The sequence below is a fragment of the Phyllostomus hastatus genome, unplaced genomic scaffold (genome assembly GCF_019186645.2).
Source record: "Phyllostomus hastatus isolate PE091 unplaced genomic scaffold, TTU_PhHast_1.1 phas_scaffold_585, whole genome shotgun sequence".
NCBI lineage: Eukaryota > Metazoa > Chordata > Mammalia > Chiroptera > Phyllostomidae > Phyllostomus > Phyllostomus hastatus.
The window spans coordinates 5,947,663-5,974,279 of NW_025334037.1; the positions used below are offsets into that span (position 1 = coordinate 5,947,663).

General features: G+C 42.4%; 1 pseudogene; it reads right to left on the bottom strand.

Moving 5' to 3' along the window:
* Nucleotides 1–2,632: 2,632 nt before the first annotated feature.
* On the bottom strand, nucleotides 2,633–3,038 carry LOC123810136 (annotated as a pseudogene).
* Between the last annotated feature and the right edge of the window lie 23,579 nt (nucleotides 3,039–26,617).

The window sequence follows — 26,617 nt, forward strand, 5'->3', positions numbered from 1 at the left end:
CCAGTAAAAAGATGTTTGGGTCCCAAAATAATCCTTTCTTTTCATTAGATTATTAGCAACCTTGTTCCACCCTCCTTCCTACAAAAACCTCCCATTTTGTACAACCCCTCAAAGGACCCTTCTAGTTGCTAGATGGGGTGCTGCCTGACACATGATTTGCTTAATAAATCAATTAAATCTTCAAGTTCACTTCCCTGAATTTTATGTTTTAATAGGGACCACTGCTAAGCTTAGTCCTCAATTTTTTACAAGAGGTCAGGGTAGGTGAACTAGGGTAGAGACAGAAACTGCAGGTGGGGTGCAGTGAGGAACCAGGACCGGAGAAATTATTACCTATGGGTTTCATGAGGTCAGCCTTGCCCAACTTCTCCATCATGCTTTCAGTGTCTGAGCTGGCCACAACTGTTACTCAGTATTAGTGCTCAGTTCAAGAATGGGCCCTTGCACCATTTATTTTCAAAAAGGATTAATTTCTATTTCAAAAATATCTTCCCATTCACTTAAAGTAAGGTGCATTCCTTCTCTGGCATTCTTCCCTGGCTACATTAGCAGAGTAGAGCTGGATCCTTGACAGCACCTGACTAACAGCACTGATGAGATGCCTCCTCCCTCACCCCACCACCCCTTGGGGGATAGTAGAGAGGGGTCCTCAGGAGTCACTAAAAGTTTCTCAGAACACAGATTCTTCTCTGTCACCATTTATCATGGTCTCTCACTGCTCAACAAAGAGAAATAGCTTACTGCACTTGCTCCTAGAGTGATAGAAAACAATTAATAATGTTTGTGGATTTTATCAGAACAGGAACATTTGGTGGAATAGGAAGTGTTTCACTGTTTCATGCTTTGGTAGCAGTTAGGCATGAGCAGAGGAAAAATGATGGGCTAACTATGGAACATCACCAGGGTGGAAAGCCCCAGGTAGCTAGCAAGGGACAGTTGCAGGGTGGGACCTCACCTCCAGGGTGACATTTCCTCCCCTAGCATATCACTGGTGATGTGGTTTAGATCCCCTAGGATACTGCTAGTTATGCAATTTAGATCCCCTAGTATATTGCTGGTTCTGTGGTTTAGGCCCCCTAACCTTTCATATGGCTAATCATGTGGTTTGGACCCTCCCCTAACCTTTCTTCCCCTGGCATGTTGCTAGTCATGTGGTACACTGCCTTAGAGTAGTAACAAGGATGCCGAGGCACAGCCTCATATAAATCCCATACAAACCCTTGCGCAACCACTCCCTTAGGCATTAAGTCCTAGAGGTAACATCTAGGCCTCAGTTGTGTTTCAGCTCCAGGCCCCCAAAAGCAGCAAGGCTAGGTGGGGCAATGTCATGGTTGATATCAGGACCAGCTGCAATGACTAATGACCCCTGCCCTGGCCCTGACCAAATGGTGGAGGCCATGACCATGAAAGGACACACTTGGAAAGGTGATGAATATTCTACTGAGATAACTCCCCTGAGACCTCCCCTAAAATTTCTGCCTTTGGAAAACAGATAAAACCCCTTAAGATAAAAGATTCAGCATATTTTTTCTCTCTCTTGAGTATGACTGCACCTTTCCCTACCCCTTTCTTTCACCAAAGTACCCTTTCTCTCTCTGTCTCTCTCTCTCCCTGGAGCACTGCCCAGGCCTTTCTCCCTCTCTTTCCCCCAGGCACATTGTCTCTGCCTTCCTTTTTCCTCAGCTCCCGGGGCTCCTCTTTTGCCTCTGTAACTGGTTTCCTGAGCCCACCCAGCCCAGCTGCCTCACTTCTTCCACAGCTCACTTCTTCTACCTCTGTTACTCTCTAAATAAACATTTGCTTGTATTTGAGTCTTGCCTCTGAATTCTTTCTTAGCCAAAACTCAAGTACTGAGGTTGTTGAACTGAAGTTCAGTAAAACTCTGGTGCTATTTCACCACCAACAATGGCAGGGGTCCCATGTTCACTATGAAGGGTGGAATGGGTGCTTGTACATGGCTCTTACATTTCTGTGTGTAGAACAGTAATGGTTTCAACATAGGACAGTACTACTGTGCTCTAGTGAGAGGCTTTTTCTTAGCACTTGGGAACTGTCCCTTTGAGGCTCATCCTGAGAGGCCACATCAGATGAAAGTGTCTCTCTGCCAGTTCTTGGCTGGCAATGATTTTGGCTTGAACCCTGGGTGCTCACACTGCAAGTAGGGATGCAAGGAGTACAAATGTGCCTCCTTTGCACATTCCATTATGTGCACTCACAGATCTGTTTCATCAGAATGGGAGAAAACAAGAAAGGAAGTACCAAGAGGAGTCATTTTGGAATGTAAGGCAAACAAAACAAAACAAAATTAAAAATACTTGATGTTGGCTAATGAAAAATTTGTTAACTTATAAATAGTCCTTTCAAAGTGAGAAGCAAAAAGCATTTATTTGAGTTCAAAAACAATAGCTATTTGGAATACAATGATTCAGGCAGAAGCCTAAATAGCATTTTAATTAGGAGACAAAGATGATGGGAATTTATGAGAAGGGGAAGGGGAACAATTACATTAGTAGAAAAAAGGCATTTCTATTGGTGCAGCTAATACAACATAATGATGTTAACTCTAAACAATGAGGGAGGGGTTGCAGAATTTTATGTTTTTATTAACACATTCATGTGTTAATAAATCTGTCTATTCATTTTCTTTACTGCACAGCCTGGCATTGGGATTGGTGACTTTGGTGGCCAGCTGGGCTGCTCTGTCCACAATGTCTTTGTAGTCCTTTGAGGAGACATTGTGAGCAATCACAGCACAGTAAGGTTTGTTGCACATCAGCAGCACATTAAACTCCTTGACATTGTGGATCAGGAACTTCCAAAAGCCACTGGGCAGCATGTGCTTTGTTTTCTTGTTGCTCCCATAACCAATGTGGGCATCAAGGTCTGGCCCTTGAATCTCTGTGCACCCTATTGTCAATGCCTCTGGGTTTCTGCCAGTTCTGCTTAATCTTGACAGATCAGTCTGACTGGTGCCAGATGAACTTCTTGGTCCTCTTTTTCACAATCTTGGGTTGCACAAGGGGTTTGAGGGCAGCCATGGCAGTGTCTAAAGCATGGCAGGGCAGGAAAAGAGTCTAAAACTGTTTTTAGCCATGGCAGATATGGCTCAGTGGATTAAGTGCCAGACTGAGAGCAAAAGGTTACTGGTTTGATTCCCAGTCAGGGCACGTACCTGGGTTGCAGGAAAGACCCCCAGTTGAGCATTGGTGTTCCTCTCCCTCTTTTTCTCCCTCTCTTCCTTTTTCTAAAAATAAATAATTAAAAACTAAAAATGTGGGACTTCCGGCAAGATGGAGGCATAGGTGGACGCGCCGTACCTCCACGCACAACCAAGATTAGAATAACAACAATTTAGAGGTAGAATAATACCCAGAACTGATAGAGAATTTATCTGAATGGAAGTCGGACAGCCAAGAAGTTGAAGTAGACCCATTCATCCAGACCGGTAGGAGGGATGGAGACGAGCGTGGATCGCAGTGCGTGGAGCGCGGGGAGACCTGGGTGCCTAAAGCAACTGGGAGCGCGTAAGGCATCTGGGGTGCACAGCGGGTGGGCCCTGAGTACGCTAGCGGCAACTGGCAGACCCAATGAGGCTGTGATTGTGGACCAGGGTGGAGCGCACAGGCCAGGATCCCAGGGAAGGGACTGAGGTCCCAGGAGAGTGGGGCTGCTGCCATAGTTCGCCCCCGCCCCTGCCCCCGCCCCCACATACAACGTCACAATCTAGCGACTGGGGTGCCCAGCCCTGATGAACACCTAAGGCTCCGCCCCTCACCATAACAAGAGCGACCAGACCAGGGGTGGGGGGGTAAGAGAGAGAGATGGCTAAAATAGAAGAACAAATCAGTGCCCCAGAAGTCATCCTTTGGAGCGACCAAGAAATAGCCAATCTATCAGATGCACAGTTCAAAACACTGGTGATCAGGAAGCTCACAGAATTGGTTGATTTTGGGTGCAAATTAGATGAAAAGATGCAGGTTACCATAAAAGAGATGAAGGAAGATGCATGGAGAACCAGCAATGATAGAAAGGAAACTGGGGCTCAAAACAATAGAGTGGACCAGAAGGAAGACAAAAAAAACAAACAGGAAATAATGAAGAAATAAGAATTCAAAAAAAGGAGGAGAAGCTTAGGAACCTCCAGGACATCTTTAAATGTTCCAACATCCAAATTATAGGGGTACCAGAAGGGGAAGAGGAAAAGCAACAGATTGAGCACGTATTTGAACAAATAATAAAGGAGAACTTCCTGATTCTGGCAAAGGAAATAGACTTCCAGGAAATCCAGGAAGCTCAGAGAGCCCCAAAGAAGTTGGACCCAAGAAGAAACACACCAAGGCACATCATAATTACATTAGCCAAGGTAACATGAAGGAGAGAATCCTAGAAGCAGCAAGAGATAAGGGGACAGTCACCTACAAAGGAGTTCCCATCAGACTGTCAGCTGATTTCTCAAGAGACCTTCCAGGCAAGAAGGGGCTGGAAAGAAATATTCCAAGTCATGAAAGACAAGGACCTATATCCCAGATTACTCTATCTAGCAAAGCTCTCATTTAGAATGGAAGGGCAGATCAAGTGCTTCTCAGATAAGGTCAAGTTAAAGGAGTTCATCATCACCAAGCCCTTATTTTATGAAATGTTAAAGGGACTTATCTAAGAAAAGAAGATACAGAAAAAACATGTATAGTAAAAGGACAGCAAATTATTAACAACCACACCTAAAGCAAAACCAAAAGAAACTAAGCAAACAACTAGAATAGGAACAGAACCACAGAAATGGAGATCACATGGAGGGTTAGCAACAAGGGAGTGGGAGGAGGAGAGAGGGGGAAAATGTACAGAGAATAAGTAGCATAGATGGTAGATAGAAAATAGATAGGGGGAGGGTAAGGATAGTATGGGAAATGTAGAAGCTAAAGAACTTATAAGTATGACACATGGACATGAACTAAAGGGCAAAATGTGGGTGGGAGAGGGTGTACAGGGTGGAAGGGAGTGAAGGGGGGAAATGGGACAACTGTAATAGCATAATCAATAAAACATATTAAAAAAAGAAAAAAAACTAAAAATGTTTTAAATTTTCAATCCAATAGTCATAATAATGGCTTCCTTGTTATCTTCACAAACATTTTTTGGGGACACAGTATTGCCATAGACCCAATCCAAAGGTTATTTTGTTCGACTTTAACATTCCAAAGATTTGAGGCATAAAATGTGCAAAGTATTTCATCTGGCATGGCAGCTCTGCCTCCCTTTGTTTTGGAGGGACAAATTTGAAACCTAGTTTGTCATAAATTTTTGCATTAATTTTAATTTTAAAGTGTTTCATTAAAATATTACCTTTTAAAAAAGATTTTATTTATTTATTTTTAGAGAGAGGGGAAAGAAGGGGGTAAGAGAGGGAGAAAAATATCAATGTACAAGAGAAACATCGATTGGTTGCCTCTCTCACACCCTCAACTGGGGATCTGGCCTGCAACCTGCAAGTGGCCTGACTAGGAATTGAACTGGCAGCCTTTCAGTCCATAAGCCAGCACTCAGTCCACTGAGCCACACCGACCAGGACTAAAATATTATATTGCTTATGGAATTTTTGTCACTCAAATTTTGCTTCCAAATTAAATGCCTCACTTGCCTCACCATAGTGCCAGTCCTGGGAGGTAGGGTACAAAGGATGATTTTGATGAAAAAGTGGAATGTAGGACTGGGTTTGCCCACTTGTCTTTTTCTGCTGGTCCTAGGATCCAGCCACTGAGGTAGAGCTGAAAGAAGAGTGGGGCCTGTGGATAGGATTTAGGGAGATTTATAAGCCTCTCTTTGACCACTAAAAAGAGTACCTCTTCCTTACCTGAAGTTTAGTCTTTATCAAATATTTAATGAGTTCTGCATTTCCCCAAATAGGCTGAGTTGAAAATGTAAACCCTGATGGCAGGAGAGTACAGTAATAGGAAGTTTCTAAAACTGCACTTATAGGTGAATAGTTTATTCCAGTGTTTTAGAGGAAAGACAGAGTGGGACCTGTGATAATGTTATAGTGATGATGATGGTGATGTGAAATGGGATTTGAGAAAGGGATGCACAAAGGTAAAAGAATGTCTCAATGAGAATTCTTTCCCTTCAAAATTTTTCCAAAGTCTGGATGGGCTTGGAGACATCACATTTCTCCCAGGACTCACTCTGGACTTTTCCCGGGGATGCTCAGCTGACCACCCCAGGTATTGCCTCTCCTCCAGCTCACTCTGGACCATCCTCTGATCATGACATCTTCTATCCTTTCGTTATATTTAAATAGATGAGATATTTAAAGTGGATGAACACTTTATGACCATCTTGTTGAAAACCCTTTCCCTAATGTGGTATCTGAGACTCAGAGGAGGTATAATGATCTGCCCAAGGTCACACAAGACAAGACCACCAAAATCAGGAATTAGGGCTCTGGACTTCCTGCATTTTCTTTCTGTCATTGATCACAAAATTACCGAGTACCTATTAGACTAGGTACTGGGGGTGTAGTGGTGAGCAAAACCAGTCATGGTCCCAACTTTCCTTCAATTTACAGTCTATTTGGGGATGTAAATATCAATCAAATAATCACAAATGGATAAATAATTGCAAACAGTTAAATTTTCTGCAGTAAACAATAGTTCTATAAGCATGTATAACACAGGTAATACAATCAATGTTGGGGCCAGAAATTGCAGTCTTGGCCGTAAAACCAGCTTATCCCCAGGGGCTAATCTTCCCCAGGGTCATGTGTACTGTGAGTTTTACTAAAATTCATCTCAGGCTACTGGTCTTCTATGGGATATTGAGTGCCAAGTAGGAAGGAAAAGGAAAGTAGATGTAAGAAAATCCATTCTTTTTTTTTTTCCTTGTAATACGCATGTTTTATTTTTTTAATATATTTTATTGATTATGCTATTACAGTTGTCCCATTTCTCCCCTTCATTCCCCTCCACCCTATACACCCTCTCCCACCCACATTCCCCCCCTTTAGTTCATGTCCATGTGTCATACTTATAAGTTCTGTAGCTTCTACATTTCCTGTACTATTCTTGCCCTCCCCCTATCTATTTTCAACCTATATTCTATGCTACTTATTCTCTGTACCTTTTCCCCCTCTCCTCCTCCCACCCCCCCCCCTGTTGCTAACTCTCCATGTGACCTCCATTTCTGTGGTTCTGTTCCTGTTCTAGTGGTTTGCTTAGTTTCTTTTGGTTTTGCTTTAGGTGTGGTTGTTAATAATTGTGAGTTTGCTGTCCTTTTACTATACATGTTTTTTCTGTATCTTCTTTTCTTAGATAAGTCCCTTTAACATTTCATAAAATAAGGGCTTGGTGATGATGAACTCCTTTAACTTGACCTTATCTGAGAAGCACTTGATCTGCCCTTCCATTCTAAATGAGAGCTTTGCTGGATAGAGCAATCTGGGATGTAATCTTGTCTGGGAGCAATCTGGGAGCAATCTTGTCTTTCATGACTTGGAATATTTCTTTCCAGCCCCTTCTTGCCTGGAAGGTCTCTTTTGAGAAATCAGCTGACAGTCTGATGGGAACTCCTTTGTAGGTGACTGTCCCCTTATCTCTTGCTGCTTCTAGGATTCTCTCCTTCATTGTTACCTTGGCTAATGTAATTACGATGTGCCTTGGTGTGTTTCTTTTTGGGTCCAACTTCTTTGGGGCTCTCTGAGCTTCCTGGATTTCTTGGAAGACTATTTCCTTTGCCAGAATCAGGAAGTTCTCCTTTATTATTTGTTCAAATACGTGCTCAATCTGTTGCTTTTCCCCTTCCCCTTCTGTTACCCCTATAATTCAGATGTTGGAACATTTAAAGATTTTCTGGATGCTCTTAAGCTTCTCCTCATTTTTTTTAATTCTTATTTCTTCATGCTTTTCTGCTTGGTTGATTCTACCTTCTTTCTGGTCCACTGTATTGTTTGAGACCCATTTTCCTTCCCTTCACTATTGGCTCTCCTCAATGTATCTTCCTTCATCTCTTTTATGGTAACCTGCATCTTTTCATCTAATTTGCGCCCAAAATCAACCAATTCCGTGAGCTTTCTGATCACCAGTGTTTTGAACTGTGCATCTGATAGATTGGCTATTTCTTGGTTGCTCAAAAGGATGAGTCCTGGGGGACTGATCTGTTCTTCTGTTGGAAACATGTCTCTCCCTGTCTCTCCTTTTTTTTTCTTTTTTCCGGTCTGGTTGCTCTTATTACGGTGGGGGGCGGACCCTTAGGTGTTCACCAGGGCTGAGCACCCCAGTCGCTAGATTGTGACGTTATATGTGGGGGCGGGGGTGGGAGCGGGAGCGGGGATGGAAGGGAACAATGGCGGCAGCCCCACTCTCCTGGAATCTCAGTCCCCTCTCTGGGATCCTGGGCCGTGAGCTCTGCCCTGGTCCACAATCGCTGCCTCACTGGGTCCGCCAGCCACAGCTTGTGTACTCAGGGACCACAGCTGCATACTTGTATGCCCTGGATGGCCCACATGCCGAGTTCACGCCAAGTTTTCCCCGACCTCCATGCACCGCTGATCCACACCCACCTGGCTCGTCCTCTCCTACCAATCTGGATGTACGGGTCTACTTCAACTTCTTGGCTGTCCGACTTCCATTCAGATAAATCCTGTATCAGTTCTGGGTGTTATTCTAGCTGTAAATTGTTGTTGTTCTAATCTTGGTTGTGTGTGGAGGTACGGTGCGTCCACCTATTCCTCCATCTTGCCCGAAAATCCATTCTTTAAAGTTTGTGAATATCACTCAAAGAGCCACTTTAGTTCCAGTTTGAAGGTTCTTATGTTTGCTTTGCAAATAATCATAACCATCTTTATATTGGGCTTCTGAAAACAGTGACCTTAGAAAAGCAAACAGTAGATTGAATTATTATTAGAGATAACAATAGTAATGCTAGAAATGATATCTGATCATCTGAATGTGAAAAGGAAAAAATAATTATTATATAGATGTAAGAAACCAAAACTCACAGTATCTGGTGTTATTTAGGGTGGGAAATATCAATCCCACACTTCACAAAGCCTGAGGCTGTCTCCTGTAAGACAACAGAACACATGATAATTCATATTTTTGTTAAATGTGCATGCTCATCAAATAAGATTAAAGTTATTTTAAGAACATTCTAATGTAAATGAACAGGGAAAGTGGATAATGTATTTTTGGAAGGTTGGCTGAGTTTTTAAAACACACAGAAAATTCTTAGCACTTGAAGGATTGACTTCAATTATCTAGAAAATGTCCTGGAACTTTAATATCCTGACAGTATGATGAAGGGCAATGATAATGACACGAAGCCTCATAGTAATAGCTTGTTGGTAGAGTGGGCATGTGTGGCCTCTCTCTTCCTGAGTTTAAAGTACTCTCAGGTGACACAAGAAGAGAGTCATCTGGCCTTTGCCTCTGAACCAAAAAAATAGTTTTGACCTTTGGGGAGCATAACCTGAGCAATTCTTTGATATCATTTATGGAACTTGCCGATCTCTCAGACTGACCAAACTGGTCCTTCTCACTGCATTTTGGGCTATCATATTCAGCTCCTTTCCTCTCAACAACTTTAAAAATGTCTTCCAGCCTTCACAAGGAACATATTTAGTGGCACAGAAGGTTTATTTATCTTTAGTTTTGGAGATTAACATTTTGTGTGTGAGGTAAAGAGTGAACAATTTTCTGGGCTCACAGGAGATAAAGGGCCAGTAAGACTTCCCACAGGAATACCTGGCTTTCTACTTCCTACCTATCCCCAAATCATCCCACTCCAGGCCTGCTCCAGGCTACCTTCACTTAGGAGCATTATCCAAATGCTGTGGACCATAATGGCCTCCACACTTGAGATGCTCCAATCTTTACAATCCTTATCACTCAGATCAGCCTTAACATTCCAATACCTTCTCTTTTCCATTAGTGATTTGATAAAAGTGACTCTTGGTTTCTGGAGGGTATGGTTCTTGTCTTATTCTTCTTTTGAGTCTAAATGCTCTATTATTTAATTGCTAGGTACACCATGTGTCCTAATTCCATGCTGCTGGGCTGGATATACCTGGGGAATTCTCCTCTGTCAAGCCTCCTTCCCACAGGGCCCTCTGGGGAATGTATTTCAAACTAATTTGCAGGCTCCAGCAGAAGATGTATTTTGCTTCTAGGTCAACTTGTCAAACACCACGTTGGGAAGTGTTTGTCTATGGCAGACATAGTGCCACCTGCAGAGAACTTATTCTGAATGAAGCAAGATCCCAGACACAAATGCCGGTCTATTTTAGAAAAGCAGGAATAGACTGTAATGACACCTAATCTTAAGGGCATTGCACTTCTTCTGCCTTTTCCTGTCCTTTTTGAGAATCACTCAGTTCTGTTTTCTGGGGGGATAGAGCAGTAATTTTCCTGATTATGCCTCACACTCTTACCAAACAAAAGTGTGGTTCAGCTGTGCACCACCACAGATAGGCAAATTCTGGAGACAGAGTTTGGTGGGGAAGGAAGAGGTCTTTACTAAAATGTTGCACAAGTTGGGAGGACAGGAGACTCCTTGCTTCCAGGCTCATCTTTTCCACAGCACAAACAAAACCCAGCTCTTTCTGAAAAGAGCAAAATCCAAAACAGTGCCCAGAATTCCCACTACACCCTTATCTGTCTTTTGGAGCCCAAGGCAGCTAAATGGGTGGCTGTCCAGCTTCAGACTCTCCTGGAGTCTGTGTGTGTTGTTGGCCCATGCACCTGCCAAATGGATTGGAGAGAAGAGAGTGTATTTCTCCCTTTCGTTGGTGTAAATCCCCCAGCCCAAACTTCCATGCTTTCCAGCAGGGTCCAGCTTAACCAGCAATACTGTCTTTTTTCCAGGCTAGACTGACAGGACAGCACCTCCATCTGCCTCCATGTTTACCTTCTACAGTTACATGTAGCTGCATCCTTTGGTCTCACTCTCACCCAGGGACCTGAAGGAAATAGGAGAGTGTTTTCCTTAGCCAGTCACTTCACTACTTTTTTGCATGCTCACCATAATGACTTCCTCCAGCAAATTTGTGCCAGGGGTAGGGAAATCTGCCTGCAATGCTAGCTTGGTTACTGGGGCAACATGCCTCTGCCCTTGCCTATGGGCAGTTCCTTCCCTCAGCCTGTCCAGACCTATCTGTATCAACACCACAGTGACATATCCTTCTATTTCTTGGCTACACTTTGGGAAGGTATAGAGTGACCAGGTATTACAGAAAAGTAGGGTAGAGTTAACATGGAAAAGTTTACAGTAACTTTAGAGGATTTCAGATTAGAAGGAACATTAGGAAACATTCAGTTCAACTTAAGCTACACTTCACAGATGTGGAAGCTAAGGCCCTGAGTGGAATAGAAAGGCTTTTCCCTTATGGGAAGTGGGTGACACCATTATGGAGGCAATCTGTTTACTGGAGAACCAGGAAATCTGGTGGTGTAAGTCTGAGTGCAAAAGCTGGGGTATAGGGAGTGCCAATGTCTGAGGGCAAGAGAAAGTGGATGCCTCATCTCAGGCACAGCCTGCAAATTCATCCTTCCTCTGGCTTTTGTTCTATTCATGCCCTTAGCAGATTGGATGATGCTCCATTGGTAAAGATGATTTTCTTTATTTAGTCTTTGAATTCAAATGACTTGCTCAGGGTCACACATGTTGGTGGCAGGAAGAAGACCACAATGTGCTGGTCACTGGGGCTGTATTTTTTTTTCATTTTCTTGAGCTGCCTCACCTGAATAGTAGTAACTAAAACATAAGATCTGATAATATGAGGCATTTTAATGCAAAGTCAGTTCACAGATATTTGAATTCCAAATTGAGTAAAATGGATTGATTTGTTATGCAGATTCATCAACACAGAATAAATTGAGTTTAGAAATTTTTGGCTGGTGTTAAATGTTTGTTTCTTTATTTAATTATTTAGGAAAATTTAGTATTCACTGAGACATAATGGGTAAATACATAATTTTCTGCTGCAAAACTTGATGTTTCCCACATGTTAGTATTTTTAGATAATTTATGTACTGTTATTATATCTTTTATTATAATCAGTTTGGTCTGAAAGATACGACTATTTTTTTTAAATTGAGCACAGACATTACCCTAGAGAACCAGGTGTCTGAACACATATAGCTGAAATAAAAAAGAAGTCTGTGGACTAATAATATATTTTAGTAAGAAGCTGTCAATGTAAGAAATGTTCAAACCTGTAGAGAATTTTTATGAGTTTGAGCCAAACTGAGGACATATGTCAGGAAACAAAATCTCAACATATTAGAATCTGAGAAGATGCAAAGAGGGTTACATGAAACCCATTGGTGGTAGAATAATGAGGCAGGAGAAAGCAAAGTCGGGAAATCTCTAGGACTGGATAAAAAGCAAAATGGAGAAACATACACTTCTTTTATTTTGGTGGACAAAGGATAGTTAATAATTAGTGTTTACAGCCCATAGAGATGGTATTCCAGAACAAGATGACAATGAGGGGTGCTGTGGTCTTGTGCTCTAGTGGTCTGTTGCCAAATAAACTGACAAATAAATGTAAGAGGAGATTATAGGAAGTGGCTGACACCATTATGGAGGTAATCTGTTTACAATCTGGAGAGCCGGGAAAGCTGGTGGTGTAAGTGTGAGTGCAAATGCTGTGCCAGTGTTCGGGGGCAAGAGAAAGTGGATGCCTCAGTGCAGGCACAGCCTGCAAATTCACCCTTCCTCTGCCTTCGGTTCCACTCTGGCTCTGAGAGGATTGGATGATGCTCCATTGGTAAAGGTGATTTTCCTTAGTTAGTCTTTGAATTCATATGCTAATCTCTTCCAGAGGACATCCCATAAAGACACACCCAGAAATAATGCTTTACCAGCTATCTGGGCATTTTTAGCCCAGTTAAATTGACCTATAAAATTAACTGTTACAGAACACAACAAGGGGGGCCTGGGACAATATACTATTATTGAAAGAAGGCCCCGGGTCCATTATGTCCGCCGCCCGAGGAAAAACGTCTCTCAATGCCAGAGATTCGTGAAAAGGAAAGGAAATGTTTATTTAATGCTATACAAACTTAAAGTAGTGACCTAATGTCTTTATCAAAAATCCTAAAGTCCCTAAAAAACACCCACAAACAGACACAGTCCTTCCTTCCTTCCCCCTTTGCCCAGTCCAGAGTACCGTATCTCAGGAAAGGAAATAGAAGTCCATGGCTCAGGCAGTCCTCTGGTTCTTAGTACTCCATCTTGACTGGGAAACCTCCCTGGGTTCCCAGCACCCTCGGCTGAGTCTCCGGGATCTCTGCTAAAACCAGGTGGTGGTTCCCTTTCTAAAGCTGTGGGGGTCCCCGCTCTGTCCAGGCCTCGTGGTTCTCCCTCTCAGGGCTGCGGGAGTCTCCACTCTGTCAAGGCCGCGTGGTTCTCTCTCCTAAAGCAGCATGGTTCTCCCCCAATGGCTGAGGTCCTCCCCATTCTGCTAAAGCCGCGTGGTTCTCCCTCTCTGGGATTCGGGAGTCTCCACTCTGCTAAAGACGCATGGTTCTCCCTCCTCAAGCAGCACAGTTCTTCCCCAATGGCTGAGGTCCTCCCTATTCTACTAAAGCCACATGGTTTTCTCTCCTAATGGCCGCCAAGTCTGGGTTTTAAATCCCCGCGGCCAATCTTCCTCTGCAGCCTCACTTCCGACTCCTCCCACACTCAGCTTCACTTGCCAGAATTCATATCCTTCCAGCTTTACTGGGCTGCCATCATGAGTCTGGGCTGGTGTGGCCCATGTCCTGGAGCCAATCTTCTCCGAGCTCCCACGCAGGTGCTGTAGCTTGGGGGATCTGCCCCCACTCACGTCTTGGTGGGGAAGTTACTTCCATTCCCCTGGCTCAGAGATGATCACAGCTATTTAACATATCCATGCGACCAGCCAAAGGCTATAGATATGTTAAATGACCACGCCAGAGGGTAGCTGCAAGGCTGTTGCTATGCAAAACAGCTCTCAAGGGCCTTGCTCCATTTGTCCCTTCCCCCAACCCACACCCTGGGTAGGGGGATGGAGACATCTTAAAATCTCCTGGACACCTTAAGTTCTGGACCCCATTTCAAATGCCCATTTGGGGTCCCCCCTCTTGGCTGCACCCTGTAACAAAACCATTACATTACCTTTCTGCTAGTTCACTAAGCAAAGTTCAAATATGGGAACCCTGGTTTGAATCAAAATTCAAATTTGTCACCTGAATTTGTCTGTTCCCCAAGGACAAGTGGCACACTTCTCTCTGATAGTATCCTAATATAGAGCAGGCTAGTAACCATTTCATTTTGTCTACTTTTTCTCACAATAGGTATTTTGATAGAAGGCTTTTGGCTCTCTCCATTGAAAATCATAATCTCTGCACAGTTTGGAACACTCCAGTTAATTAGAAATCTTTAAATCCTGCCAAGATAGAGGAAGGGCCAGGATTTTAAAAATATTGTCTTGCTCACACATGGATTGACCCAAAAGCAGTATTTTAACCTAAGCTTTGAAATACAGTTGTTCAGTAACTATTTTCCCAGGTGTTGACGTAAGAAACATCTAAACCTGTAAGAATTTTTATGAGTATATTTGAGTCAAACTGACAATTGCCGAGAAGCAAAGACTTAGTGGATTGAGAAAATGCTCTAGAAAATGACAGTGTGGAAGAAAAGGGGCCGCATATTAACCTGGCAAGCTCAGGGGTGGCCTAAAGTAACCACAAAGGATGGTCTGAAATGACAATTTAATCACTGAAAGCAGTTCATGGCCAGTAGTCAGGTCCTAGGCCAGTATTTTTGCCTAACAAAGGTCAATCTTTACCTTAACTAAGCCTGTCTATTGTCTTTTTGCATCTAGGATAACATACCTTTGGAGTATCAAGGTAACTTCCTTTTTCCCAAAACCCTGGGGCACAAGCTGAGACCACAAGAATCTTCTCATTGTTATTGTTATCATGTTAATTGTTGACTGTTAACTATCCCTCACCCACCTGTGTAAAAAAAGTACGGGACTATCATTTTACCTTTTATCCAGTCCCAGAGGTTCTCCCTACTTTGGTTTCTCTGGCCTCCCTGTTATTGAACAGACATGGGGCGTGTGTGTGTGCAATTATTGGACCACCCAGGGATGCCAAAAACTGTTACAGAACACACCCCACACACAGGGCCAAGGGGGGTCCAGTACAGTATACTATTACCAAAAGGACCCCCACTAGGTTCGATTGTCTGCCACCTTAGGAAAGACGTCTCTCAATGCCAGAGATTTGTGCAAAGGAAAGGAAATGTTTATTTAAAGCTATACAGACTTAAAGTAGTGACCTAATGTCTTCATTAAGATATCAAAGTCCTTTTGGATACCCACAGATGCCCACAGTGCTTCCTTCTCCCCCTGCTCTAATTCGGGGTACCATAACTCAGGAAAAGAAGCAACCGTCTGGGATCCAGGCTCCTGATACCGTCAGCTGTGTCCCCATCCAGGCAGGATCTCCAATTAATCCAAAGCCATGTGGCACCTTCTCATGGTATACTGGCAAGAGTTCTTTCACCCTTCTTCCAGGCAGTCTCTCCTGCTTCCCAGGCCACGTGGCCAAAGGGAGCACCCCAAAACTTCAGGGGTCCCCACTCTGGCCAAAACTGCATGATTCTCTCTAGGCAAAGCTTTGGGGAGGAGGGTGTTTGCCACTCTGCCAAAGCCGAGTGGCGGTTCTCTGCTAAAGCTGCATGGTGATTCCCCACTCTTGAAAAGCCGTGTGGTTCCCCTTTCGCCTAAGCTGTGGGGGTCTACACTCTGGTGAAACTGCATGTATCTCTCTTCCTCACACGGCTGCAGGGATTTCCAATCTGCCAGAAGTGCATAGCTCTACCCGTTACATGGCCACAGCCACGTGGTCCTCTCTCTAATGGCTGCAGCACCTGGGTTTAAATCCCCGCACCAATCTTCCTCTGCAGGCCCATTTCTGACTCTGCCCACAATGGGCTACACTTGCCAGCACTCTCATATCCTTCCAGCTTTACTGGGCTGCCATAGTGAGTCTGGGCAGGCATGGCCCCATGGTGTGGAGGCAATCATCTCCAAGCTCTCAAGCAGGCACTGTAATCAGGGGGACCTGCCTGCCCCCACTCCCCCCACCCAGTTACATCTTGGGTGGAAGTCCCTCCCTTCTCCCTGGCTCAAAGCATGGCCACAGCTGTTTAGCATATGTATGAAAGCAGTTAAAGGTTATAGATATGTTAAATGACCATACCAGAGGTTAGCTGAAGAGCTGTTGCTGTATAAAACAGCCCTGCATGTTCCTGCTCCATGTATCCCTTCCCCCAACTCACACCTGTGGGGGAAGGGGTGAGGACATCTTAATATTTCATGGACACCTTGATTTCTGGGCTGCATTCCAAATCCCTATTTGGGGACCCCTCTTGGCTGCACCCTGTAACATTGCCAGCTTTGGGGGCAAGGGTGGGGGAGCATGACTACTGAAACAGGTATGTGTGAGAGTTCTTTCCCAGATAGTGGAATTGTACACAGAATTTCAAGGACTCCCCTCACACCTTCTAGGCCTTGGGATGTTCAGGACACCTGGCAATCTTAGTAAGACTGTTACAGAAGCTTACAGAAGCCCACTCTCAATGATTCCCAGCTCCTCCTGTCCTATCATAGTTTTGCTTGTGATGTTCAGAATGCCTGGCAATCTTAATTGGACCAAGCTCAGGACTGCTGGGTCAAGAGAGGGGTCTTCCTTCTCTTGAAGGGTGAGAAGGGTCTTCTTTTTGCTTCTAGCCTCCTGTATCAAGTTCTTTGTTAGATTGTAATGATGAAGGCCCTGTCTTTATTTCCCCTCTGGCTGCTCATTCCTAGCTGCTACCTAACAAAATCACCCTGTGAGGTTACTTTCCAGAGACCCCCTTCTTTTCCCATGGACAGTCACATAGGACAAGGTATGGGGAAAGGGAGCAGAGCTTCTAAGCTCTCTTCAAAGTAGAACACTCTCCACACTTAACTGCATGTTCATGACCCTGGAAGTCTCTGAACTTAGTCCTCTTGAGTTTTTACAAAGGCTTTCTTACATAAGCTTTAGTAAATTATTAGCTATTAGTTATAGAACTCAATCTCCAGCCCCTCTCCCTTCCCAGGAGTTAAGGGGTAGGGAGGCTGAGAGTTCTGTTCCTCTAATCACTCCATTGTCTCCACTGACAACCAGCCACCATCCTTCTAAAAGTCATCTCATCAACATAACGAGAGACACCTTTATCCCTCTTGTCACTTAGAATATTCCAAGGATTTTAGGAGCTCTGAAGAAAAGGGACAAAGACCAAAAATATATTACTTAAAAAAAACCCCAAAGATTTTATTTGTTTATTTTAGACAGAGGGGAAGGGAGGGAGAAAGAGAGGGAGAGAAACATCAATGTGTGGTTGCCTCTGGCATACCCCGTACTGGGGACCCGACCTTGCCTGCAACCCAGGCATGTGCCCTGACTGGAAATCAAAACAATGACCCTTTGGTTTGCAGGCCTGCTCTCAATCCACTGAGCCACACCAGCCAGGGCCAAAAATATACTTCTCATTATAATCCCAATATTATACAGCCAAAATGCACTTTTTCAAAGTTTCATTTCCCCTATATGGACCAAAAAAAGGGGCCACATGCTAAACCTGACAGACTCAGGGAAGGCCTACATGGCAGGCCTTACAAACTCAGAGACCTACAGTAACTATAAAGGATGGTCTGAAATGAAAACTTTCTACCTAAAAGTGAGTCACAGTGGGTAGTCCTTTTAGGCTAGTATCTTCCTTGACAAAGGTCAGTCTTTACCTTAGGTAAGCCTGTCTATTGTCTTTTGGCATCTACAATAACATACCTTTGGAATGTCTGGTAATTTCCTTTTTTCCAGACCCCTCAGGGCACAACTTCCCACCAAAGCAGGAGACCACAGAGGCCCTTATTATTATTGTTACTGTGTTAACTGTTAAAGGTTAAATTATCCTATACCCACCTCTGTAAAAGAAGTATGTATCTATTAATTTCATTTTTTATCTAACCCCAGAGATTCCCCCCCTTTGCTTTCTTTTGCCCCCTTAATCTGTCAGCAATGAATTTCATGTAACCTCCCTACCTAGTCCCCTTTGATTCTGTTGTATAAAATAAAACAAGTGGTAAAACTGCTGTAAACATAAAAAACCATTCAAACCTGTGGAGAATTTTTGGTTAGTTTATTTGAGCCAAACTGATAACTGCCTGGAGGCAATATCTCAATGGATTGAGAAATACTCCAGAGAATGGCAGTTTAGCAATTTATTTTATACATTAGAATCAAAAGAGAAACCCTAAAGGGGTTGTGAAGTCCATTGGTGATAGATTAGGGATGATACAGGGTGCAGCCAAGAGGGGGTCCCCAAATAGGAATTTGGAATGGGATCCAGAACTCAAGGTATCTAGGAAATATTAGAGATACACATAAGATGTCCTCACCCCTTCCCCTTCAGGTGTGAGTTGGGAGAAGGGACACGTGGAAAAGGAACATGCAGAACTGTTTGGTGCAGCAACAGCTTTGCAGCTAACCTCTGGCATGGTCATTTAACATATCTATAACCTTTAACTGCTTTCATACATATGCTAAACAGCTGTGGCCATGCTTTGAGCCAGGGAGAAGGGAGGGACTTCCACCCAAGATGTAACTGGGTGGGGGGAGTGGGGGCAGGCAGGTCCCCCTGATTACAGTGCCTGCTTGAGAGCTTGGAGATGATTGCCTCCACACCATGGGGCCATGCCTGCCCAGACTCACTATGGCAGCCCAGTAAAGCTGGAAGGATATGAGAGTGCTGGCAAGTGTAGCCCATTGTGGGCGGAGTCGGAAATGGGCCTGCAGAGGAGGATTGGCGAGGGGATTTAAAACCCAGACTCCGCAGCCATTGAAGGGAGATCCACGTGGCTTTGCCAGAATGGGGATCCCTGCAGCTTTGGTATAAAAGGACCACACAGCTTTGGGGTGTTCCTTTTGACCATGTGGCTTGGGAAGCAGGAGAGACTTTGCCTGGAAAAAGGGTGAAAGAACTCTTGCCAGTATACCATGAGAAGGTGCCACATGGCTTTGGATTAATTGGAGATCCTGCCTGGATGGGGACACAGCTGACGGTATCAGGAGCCTGGATCCCAGACGGTTGCTTCTTTTCCTGAGTTATGGTACCCCGAATTAGAGCAGGGGGGAGAAGGAAGCACTGTGGGCATCTGTGGGTATCCAAAAGGACTTTGATATCTTAATGAAGACATTAGGTCACTACTTTAAGTCTGTATAGCTTTAAATAAACATTTCCTTTCCTTTGCACAAATCTCTGGCATTGAGAGACGTCTTTCCTAAGGCGGCAGACAATCGAACCTAGTGGGGGTCCTTTTGGTAATAGTATACTGTACCCACCTTGGCCCTGTGTGTGGGTCTGTAACAGGACCACTAATCAATATAGGACTCCTTCACCCCCATTCTGCCAACTATGTAAGTCCCCCGAACAAAGGACCCAATGCCTTTTGCCACCCTTGGTTTTTCCACCCAAGCTCTTGCCTTTCACCCATACCTTAGCTAGGCACATTCTCTTCCATGGGAATTTAACACTAATACACTTTGCGTGCTAATAGGCTTGCTGGTCTGTACTTCTTTACTGCATAGGCAAGAAGAACAGAGTTTCTTCTGTAACAATTTGAGCATGAATTCCTAACTGGGCAGGTGGGTAGTCATGCCTCAGGCATATAACTTTAGGTTTAACTTTGCCTTAAGCAAACTCTATTGTTTCTGTCTAAGTTAAAACACCTTTGAAATAACCACTTCAAGAGAGCACATGATCTAGTTAACTATTCTGTAATCCAATCCCTGCCTTCCATTCTCCTCCTTGTAATCTTCCTTATGTAATCTTCCCTCCTTAACTTGCAAATGTAAAAGACTACCTGTAAAACTGTTGTCCCAGAGCATTTGAGATCCTTCTCTCCCAGCAGGTGTTGTCATTTTGGCTCAAATAAATTTATGAAAGTTCTCTACAAGTTTTTAAGATTTTTTTTTATGTTGACACATTTCTTCCATCTGGCTGTTCCTGAGTCATATCTTTTTATGATAAGCCAATAATCTAGTAAGTAAAAATGTTTCTCTGGGTTCTGTGAGCTGTTCTAGGACACTGATTGAACTCCAGGAGGAGGCCATGGCAACCTGCAGCTTTGGTATAAAAGGACCACACAGCTTTGGGGTGTTCCTTTTGACTATGTGGCTTGGGAAGCAGGAGAGACTTTGCCTGGAAAAAGGGTGAAAGAACTCTGGGCTTGCTACAGGCGTTTGAAGTATAGGGGGCTAGGCATGTGGGACTGAACTTAAACCTGTGGCTCTATGCTACCTACAGGTAGATAGTGTGAAAATTGAGTTGAATTGTGGGACACCTAGTGTTGCCTGTCTCTGGTTCATGTGCCAGGCACTTCACAAAAGCCAAAATCTGAAATGTCAGAGTCTGGAGCAAAGAAAGTTTTATTGATTGAGGAGCCAGCAGAGAAGATGGGAAACAGATGTCCTGAAGCCATCTTGCTTATTGGACTGAATTTGGGGCTTCTAAGGTTGAAAAGGAGGATGGAAGGGGGAGTTAGGGTAAATTTTGGTGGTTTCTAGTTCCTTGATAAGATTTCAATGTGCAGATTGGAGACATCATCAAATGATCATATACATCTGGGGGTGATCTCAGTTCTCATTCTTTTATGCAAAGCAAATCTGTAAACCATTGCCTCCTGATCATTTTCTGTTTGCATTTCCTTTTCTCTGAGGAGGCACAGTGATCTTATGTTAAGATATTATCTGTAGTTTCTCCTAAGATTGCTCAGTGGCAGGTCAAAGGTTATTGATCTGAGAACATGTTGCAAATGTATTGAGTGTTATAGTTAGGATATTAAGGAACTTGTGGTTATAACAAAACATTAAAGAAGCTAATGTTCAACTAGTCCTAAAGGGGGAGGGTGGTGGCAATTAAAGGGAGGGTTCTGCTGTAGGGACAAGGTCACACCCGCTGGTGTTGGGGAATTGCTTTGTGGTATGGAAATCCCACACATGGATTAGACTGAGAATCTTCTTATTACTAAATTTTAGAACTCTATAATAAGCTCAGCTGTCTCTAGTGGTAGCCTAGAACTTACACATGAATTTAAATCAAATTTAAACTACTCATTTTGTCTCTGTAAAGTCCTATAGTTGTGTGTGTGTGTATTTCTGTGGTGGTATTAAATTTCCATGAGAAAAAAATGCATCAGAATAAATATAGTTAATCCTCTCAAGTTATTTAAGAATATATTATAAAATAGAATGTCTATTTTTTAAATAAAAATGTGAATAAACCTAATGCCACTGAATTGTACAATTGAAAATGGTTAAAAGGGTAATTTTCAGAAAAGGTTCTGCTCTTGCTTACAATTTAGAAATCAACGAAATAGTGTCACTTCAACCCTAACAATGAGAAAAAGCCAGATAATTTACAAAATCAATTTTTGAGCTCACTAGAGAGCTGATGTCTCAAGCAAACCTGTTTACTGAATCAAAGGGGTGAAAACCCCTACACAAAGCTATTGATTATATAAATTTATTTTAACTTTGGAGGAAGAGGTGACACTTATAAAAGCTGGAAACAGGGACTAAATTAGGGTGAGTATATACAATTTTGATCACAATTCCAGTGTGTGTGGGGTTTTGCCAAAGCACCAAGCAATTCTCCAGCACCAGCTGGGTGTCCTAGAATTCAACTCAGTTCTGATGCTCTGCACTTGGAGATAGCATCAGATCCCAAAGATTAAGGGCTCAGCCCTATAAGAATGCCCCCTTACCTCACACCCCTGCATTTCAGATGCCAATTGCAAGTCCAGGATATTCCTCATGTTGGCATGCCCCAAGAACTACTAAACCCCTCCCTTCTAATTTCTTTTCTTTTTTGCTTCCTTATAATTTGATGCATGTGGTTCCTCTTTCCTTGTTATTTAGGCTGGTGTTGGAGACTTTGTGATATAGAATGCAGGGATCTCAGGGTGGGACAAGAGAGAGCAGGTTTAACAGTAAGAATTGAGATTTGAGAAAGCAAGGGCAGTTTCAGAGTGCCAATAAGCACCTCTCAAATTTCTGGTTGTTTGGTTAGTAAAACCTTTCCCTGCTCTTTCTTTGGAGCTTCCAAACCATTCACATTCATGTGTGCTTTAGAACTTTAAGGTAGCCTCTTGGTGTGGAGAAAAGAAGCATAGATAGGTGTTCCATTTTGCTGAGCAGTGTCTGAAAGACCCTGAGCTGTGGTGGTCATTGCTCTGGCCTAGGTCCCAGGCCTTGAGGGAATTCTTATTAGTATTAGCCCAAGATAACTTGGCCCAGGACTTGGCAGATGGTCCCTGTGACCAGCTCAAGCAACAAGCACGGGTGTGCTGAGGAGCAGTTAAGCACTTCAGAAAGAGGATGCTGTAAACTCTCTTCTGGGCCTCTTCAAGGTAAGACCTTGGGGAATTTATTTTTCCTGTGGAGGTGTGTTTGATCCTTGTCCTTGGGGTGTGGCCTTTAGAGATTCCCTGAGTACCCCAGAGTGGGACTGGGAGTAATGCTCGCATTCTCTGCAGTCCTTCTGACCTCTGTCAGTCACCCCTGGCTAGCACCAAAGGGACTGACTGTAAGAGGTTGGAAGAACTGGGTTTCAGCATGTGCCCCACAGCCAGGAAACAGTAATCTTAGGGGATACTGGGTGTTCTGTGACATTCTATGGGAAGGACTCCTAGCAAAGATGAGCATGATAATTTCCTTTAATGGCTCTGGCAACCTTCTGTTTTGATAATTATGTTTAGGAGAAACACCTGGTTAGTGATGCAAACTGGAACATAGTTCTTTTTTTATGAAGTCTTGAGGTGGGCTCCTCTACCCTGGACTCTTTCTGACCTTAAAGACTGACAGTCCTCCTTCTTCATTTTGCACATCAATGTCACTGTCCAGAGGGAGCCTGTAACACTGCCATCAGCACGACTTATCAAGTGGCAGATTGTTAAGCGTATAGGGAGGTGTGGTAAGATGCAACCTCATGCCCACCAGCTTGGGCTCCAAGGTCTTCTGCTGACACTGCAGGGAACTTCAGACATGAGCAGCTGGACACTGTAGGAAAAAGTGTTCTTTTTTTTTTTTCTAGCTTCTCGAGATGGAGGCTGAGGAAACTGATTCTCAAATCTTTTATTTTTTTATATACTCTTGTATATGTATCTAAAGCTATAGATTTTTCTATAGTCATTATTAGCTTCAGCCCTTAAATTCTGCTATGTCATATTTTTGTTGTCAGTTAAAAATATTTTCCATTTTCATTTTTTTGATACATGGGTTATTTATAAGTGCATTGCTTACTTTCCAAATATTTGGGTAGTTTTGAATTATTTTTCTGTTGTGATTTCTAATTCATTTTTACAGCAGTCAGAGAAACATTGTATGACTCCAGTTCTTCAAACTTTGTTGAGAATTGCTTTATGTTTAGCATATGGTCTGTTTGGTAAATTTCCATATGTACTTGAAAAGACTGTATGTTCTGCAGTTGTTGAATGTAGCATTGTATATAGGTCAAGTTGTTTAGTTGTGTTGTTCAAATCTCATATACCAAACATAGGTAGACACACCACCTATAGGTATATATAACATACATATATATTTTACTGCTTTTTCTAGCAGCTACTGAGACAAGTATGTTAAATTTTTCACCTATGATTGTGAATTTGCCTATTTCTCTCTTTAATTTATTTTTTTGCTGTATATATTTTGCTGTATCTATTAAGAAGATTTAAAATTTAGAATTTTTTTCTTACTGTTGAATTGACCTATTTTAAGATCTTGAAATGTCCTTTAACACTAGTAATATTCTTATCTTATAGTCTGCTTATGTGATGTTAGCACAATCACATTAGATGTATTGTGTCCACTGCTTTCATGGCAATTTTTTTTTCATTCTTTTATTTTCACTTATGTAAACAGCATGTAGTTGGGTCATTTTTTTAGACAGTCTTTGTCTTTAATAGAAGTTTTAAGTCCATTTAAATTTAATATAATTTCTGATATAGTTGAGGTTGTTTTCTGTTTCCTCTTAATTTTGTCTTTGTCCCTTCTGGTCTTTGTGCCTTTTCCCTTTTTTTCCTGTTTTGTTTTGTGTGAATCAAGTTTCCTTTCCTTCCTTCCTTCCTTCCTTCCTTCCTTCCTTCCTTCCTTCTCCTTCCATTCCTTTTTTTTGTTCTATTTAACTCTTCTACTAGCTGCTTCTTTTAAAAAAAAATCAACTTTTTTGAGTTATAATGTATATAAAATTAAATACACTTATAGTTTGGCAAGTTTTGACAGGTAGAGCCACCACCATCTCAATCAATATATAGAATATTCTCATAACTCTAAATGTGTTTTCTTGCAGTTAATCCCCCCTTCCCTGGTCCCTGTCCACCATTAATTTACTTGCTCTCACTATAGTTTAGTTTTGTCAGTTCTAATATTTTATAGAAGTGGAATCATACAAGATGTACTATTTTATATATATATGTTTAATTCAAGGTCACTTGAATGAAAACCAAGAATCCTTACTCTTGTATGTCTTGAATCTTTTACTCAGCGTAATATTTTTTCACATTCATCAACTTTGTTGTGTATATCAGTAGTTCATTCTTTGAAGGCTGGGAACCTTTCCAAGCAATGTATAATGGTCTTTTTTTTTTTTCACTTTAGCCTAAACAACAGAGCATACCATCAAACATTGAACCTTTGCTCATCTGACTAATATTATCTCAATTTTAATTTGTTCTTTTTGTTGTCATTGTTATTGTTATGAGTCAGGCTAAGAATCTTTCATCTTTTAACTTCCATTTGCATTTCTTTCCCTCTGGGAACTCTTTATTCCAGCTCATTCTTCTCTAACATTGTTGGTTTTCTTATCTATGTTTACAAATGATCTATATTAAAGGTATCAAATTTTTATCTGTGATATAACTTGCAAAGTTTTCCCTAGTTTGCCAGGTTTTTACAAGGCTTGCTTTCCTTTTCTTTTTTATGCAGGAGTTTTGTTTATATGAGATCAAATATCTCAGTCTTTTCTCATTGTTCCTGAATTTTTAGTTAGAGTAAAAGTTTTTCTACTTGCAGATGTGGAGGAATTCTCAGGTTTCTTCTAGTACTTCCCTGATGTCATTGTTTCTGTTTAAACATCTGATCTATTTCAAGTTTCCTACTGTATGGTGTGAGAAATGGATCCAATTTTATCTTTTTTATAAAGCTATTCAGTTATTTCAATACTATGTATTTTAAAATTCATGTTTTCCTACTTATTTGAATCACTGCTTTTATTACCCTAATATATATATATATGCATATATATGTGTGTGCATATATATATGCATATATGTGTGTGTATATATATATATATACATATACACAATACAGATATGTATATTTATCCTCACCTGAGAACATGCTCACTGACCCCAGAGAGAAGGGAATGGAGGGAGAGAGAAAGAGAGGGAAAGATACATCAATGTGAAAGAGAAACACTATCAGTTGCCTCCTGCACTCTCCCCAACTGAGGACCAAACCTGCAACCCAGGCACTTACTGGGAATAGAAATCATGACTTTTCAGCCCACAGGAAGATGCTCCCACCAACTAAACCACACTGGCCTGGTCTATATACTGATATTTTTATTAAAAGTTTATAAATTCAGAGTTCCAGCCAAGTTGGAGGCATAGGTAGAAACCCTTTGCTTTCTTGTACAACCAAAAGGAAGATAACAACCAATATAAAATCAATAAACAACCAGAAGTGACAGAAAATCAAACTGCATGGAACTCCGACAACCCAAAAATTAAAGAAACAGTCAAACAGAACAACCAGATGGGTAAGGTGGGGGACAGAAAGAAACTGAGGTGAGACTGTAGACAGTGTGAGCAGTGCTGGCTGCTGCAGGCTGTGCAGGAGGGGCTGACTTAAGGGGAAACTGAGACTCAGAGGTGTGTGTGGACTATGGCAGTTGCTGTGGTGGGAGAAACTCCCAGCCTCATGTTGGTTGAAAAATGCCCTTGAGACAAGCAGGTGAGCTGCACTGTTCCCTCTCTGGACCCTCCCCCACAGGCAGTGCAGCAAAGAGGGTTGCCGTACCTGGGTGAATACCTAAGGCCCTGCCCCCTTACAACTTAACAGGTGCCCCGAGACAAAGAAATATGGCCCAAATGAAAGAACAGTGCAAACCTCATAAAGAGATCTAAGCGAGGAATCCTCCTAGCCAACCTATCTGATGGAGAATTTAAAGCATTGGTAATCAAAATGCTCACAGAACTAATTGAGCTTGGTTAAAAAATGAAAGAACAAATGAAAGATGCCCAAAATGAAATAAAGCAAGATATTCAGGGAACCAACAGTGACAGGAAGGAAACCAGGATTCAAATCAACGATTTGGAGCAAAAGGAAGAAATAAACATTCCACCGGGACATAATGAAGAAACAAAAATTCAAAAATGTGAGGAGAGTCTTACAAACCTCTGGGACAACATGAAACATTCCAATATCCAAATTATAGGGGTGCCAGAAGGAGAAGAACAACAGCAAGAAGTTGAAAACTTGTTTGAACAAATAATGAAGGAAAACTTTCC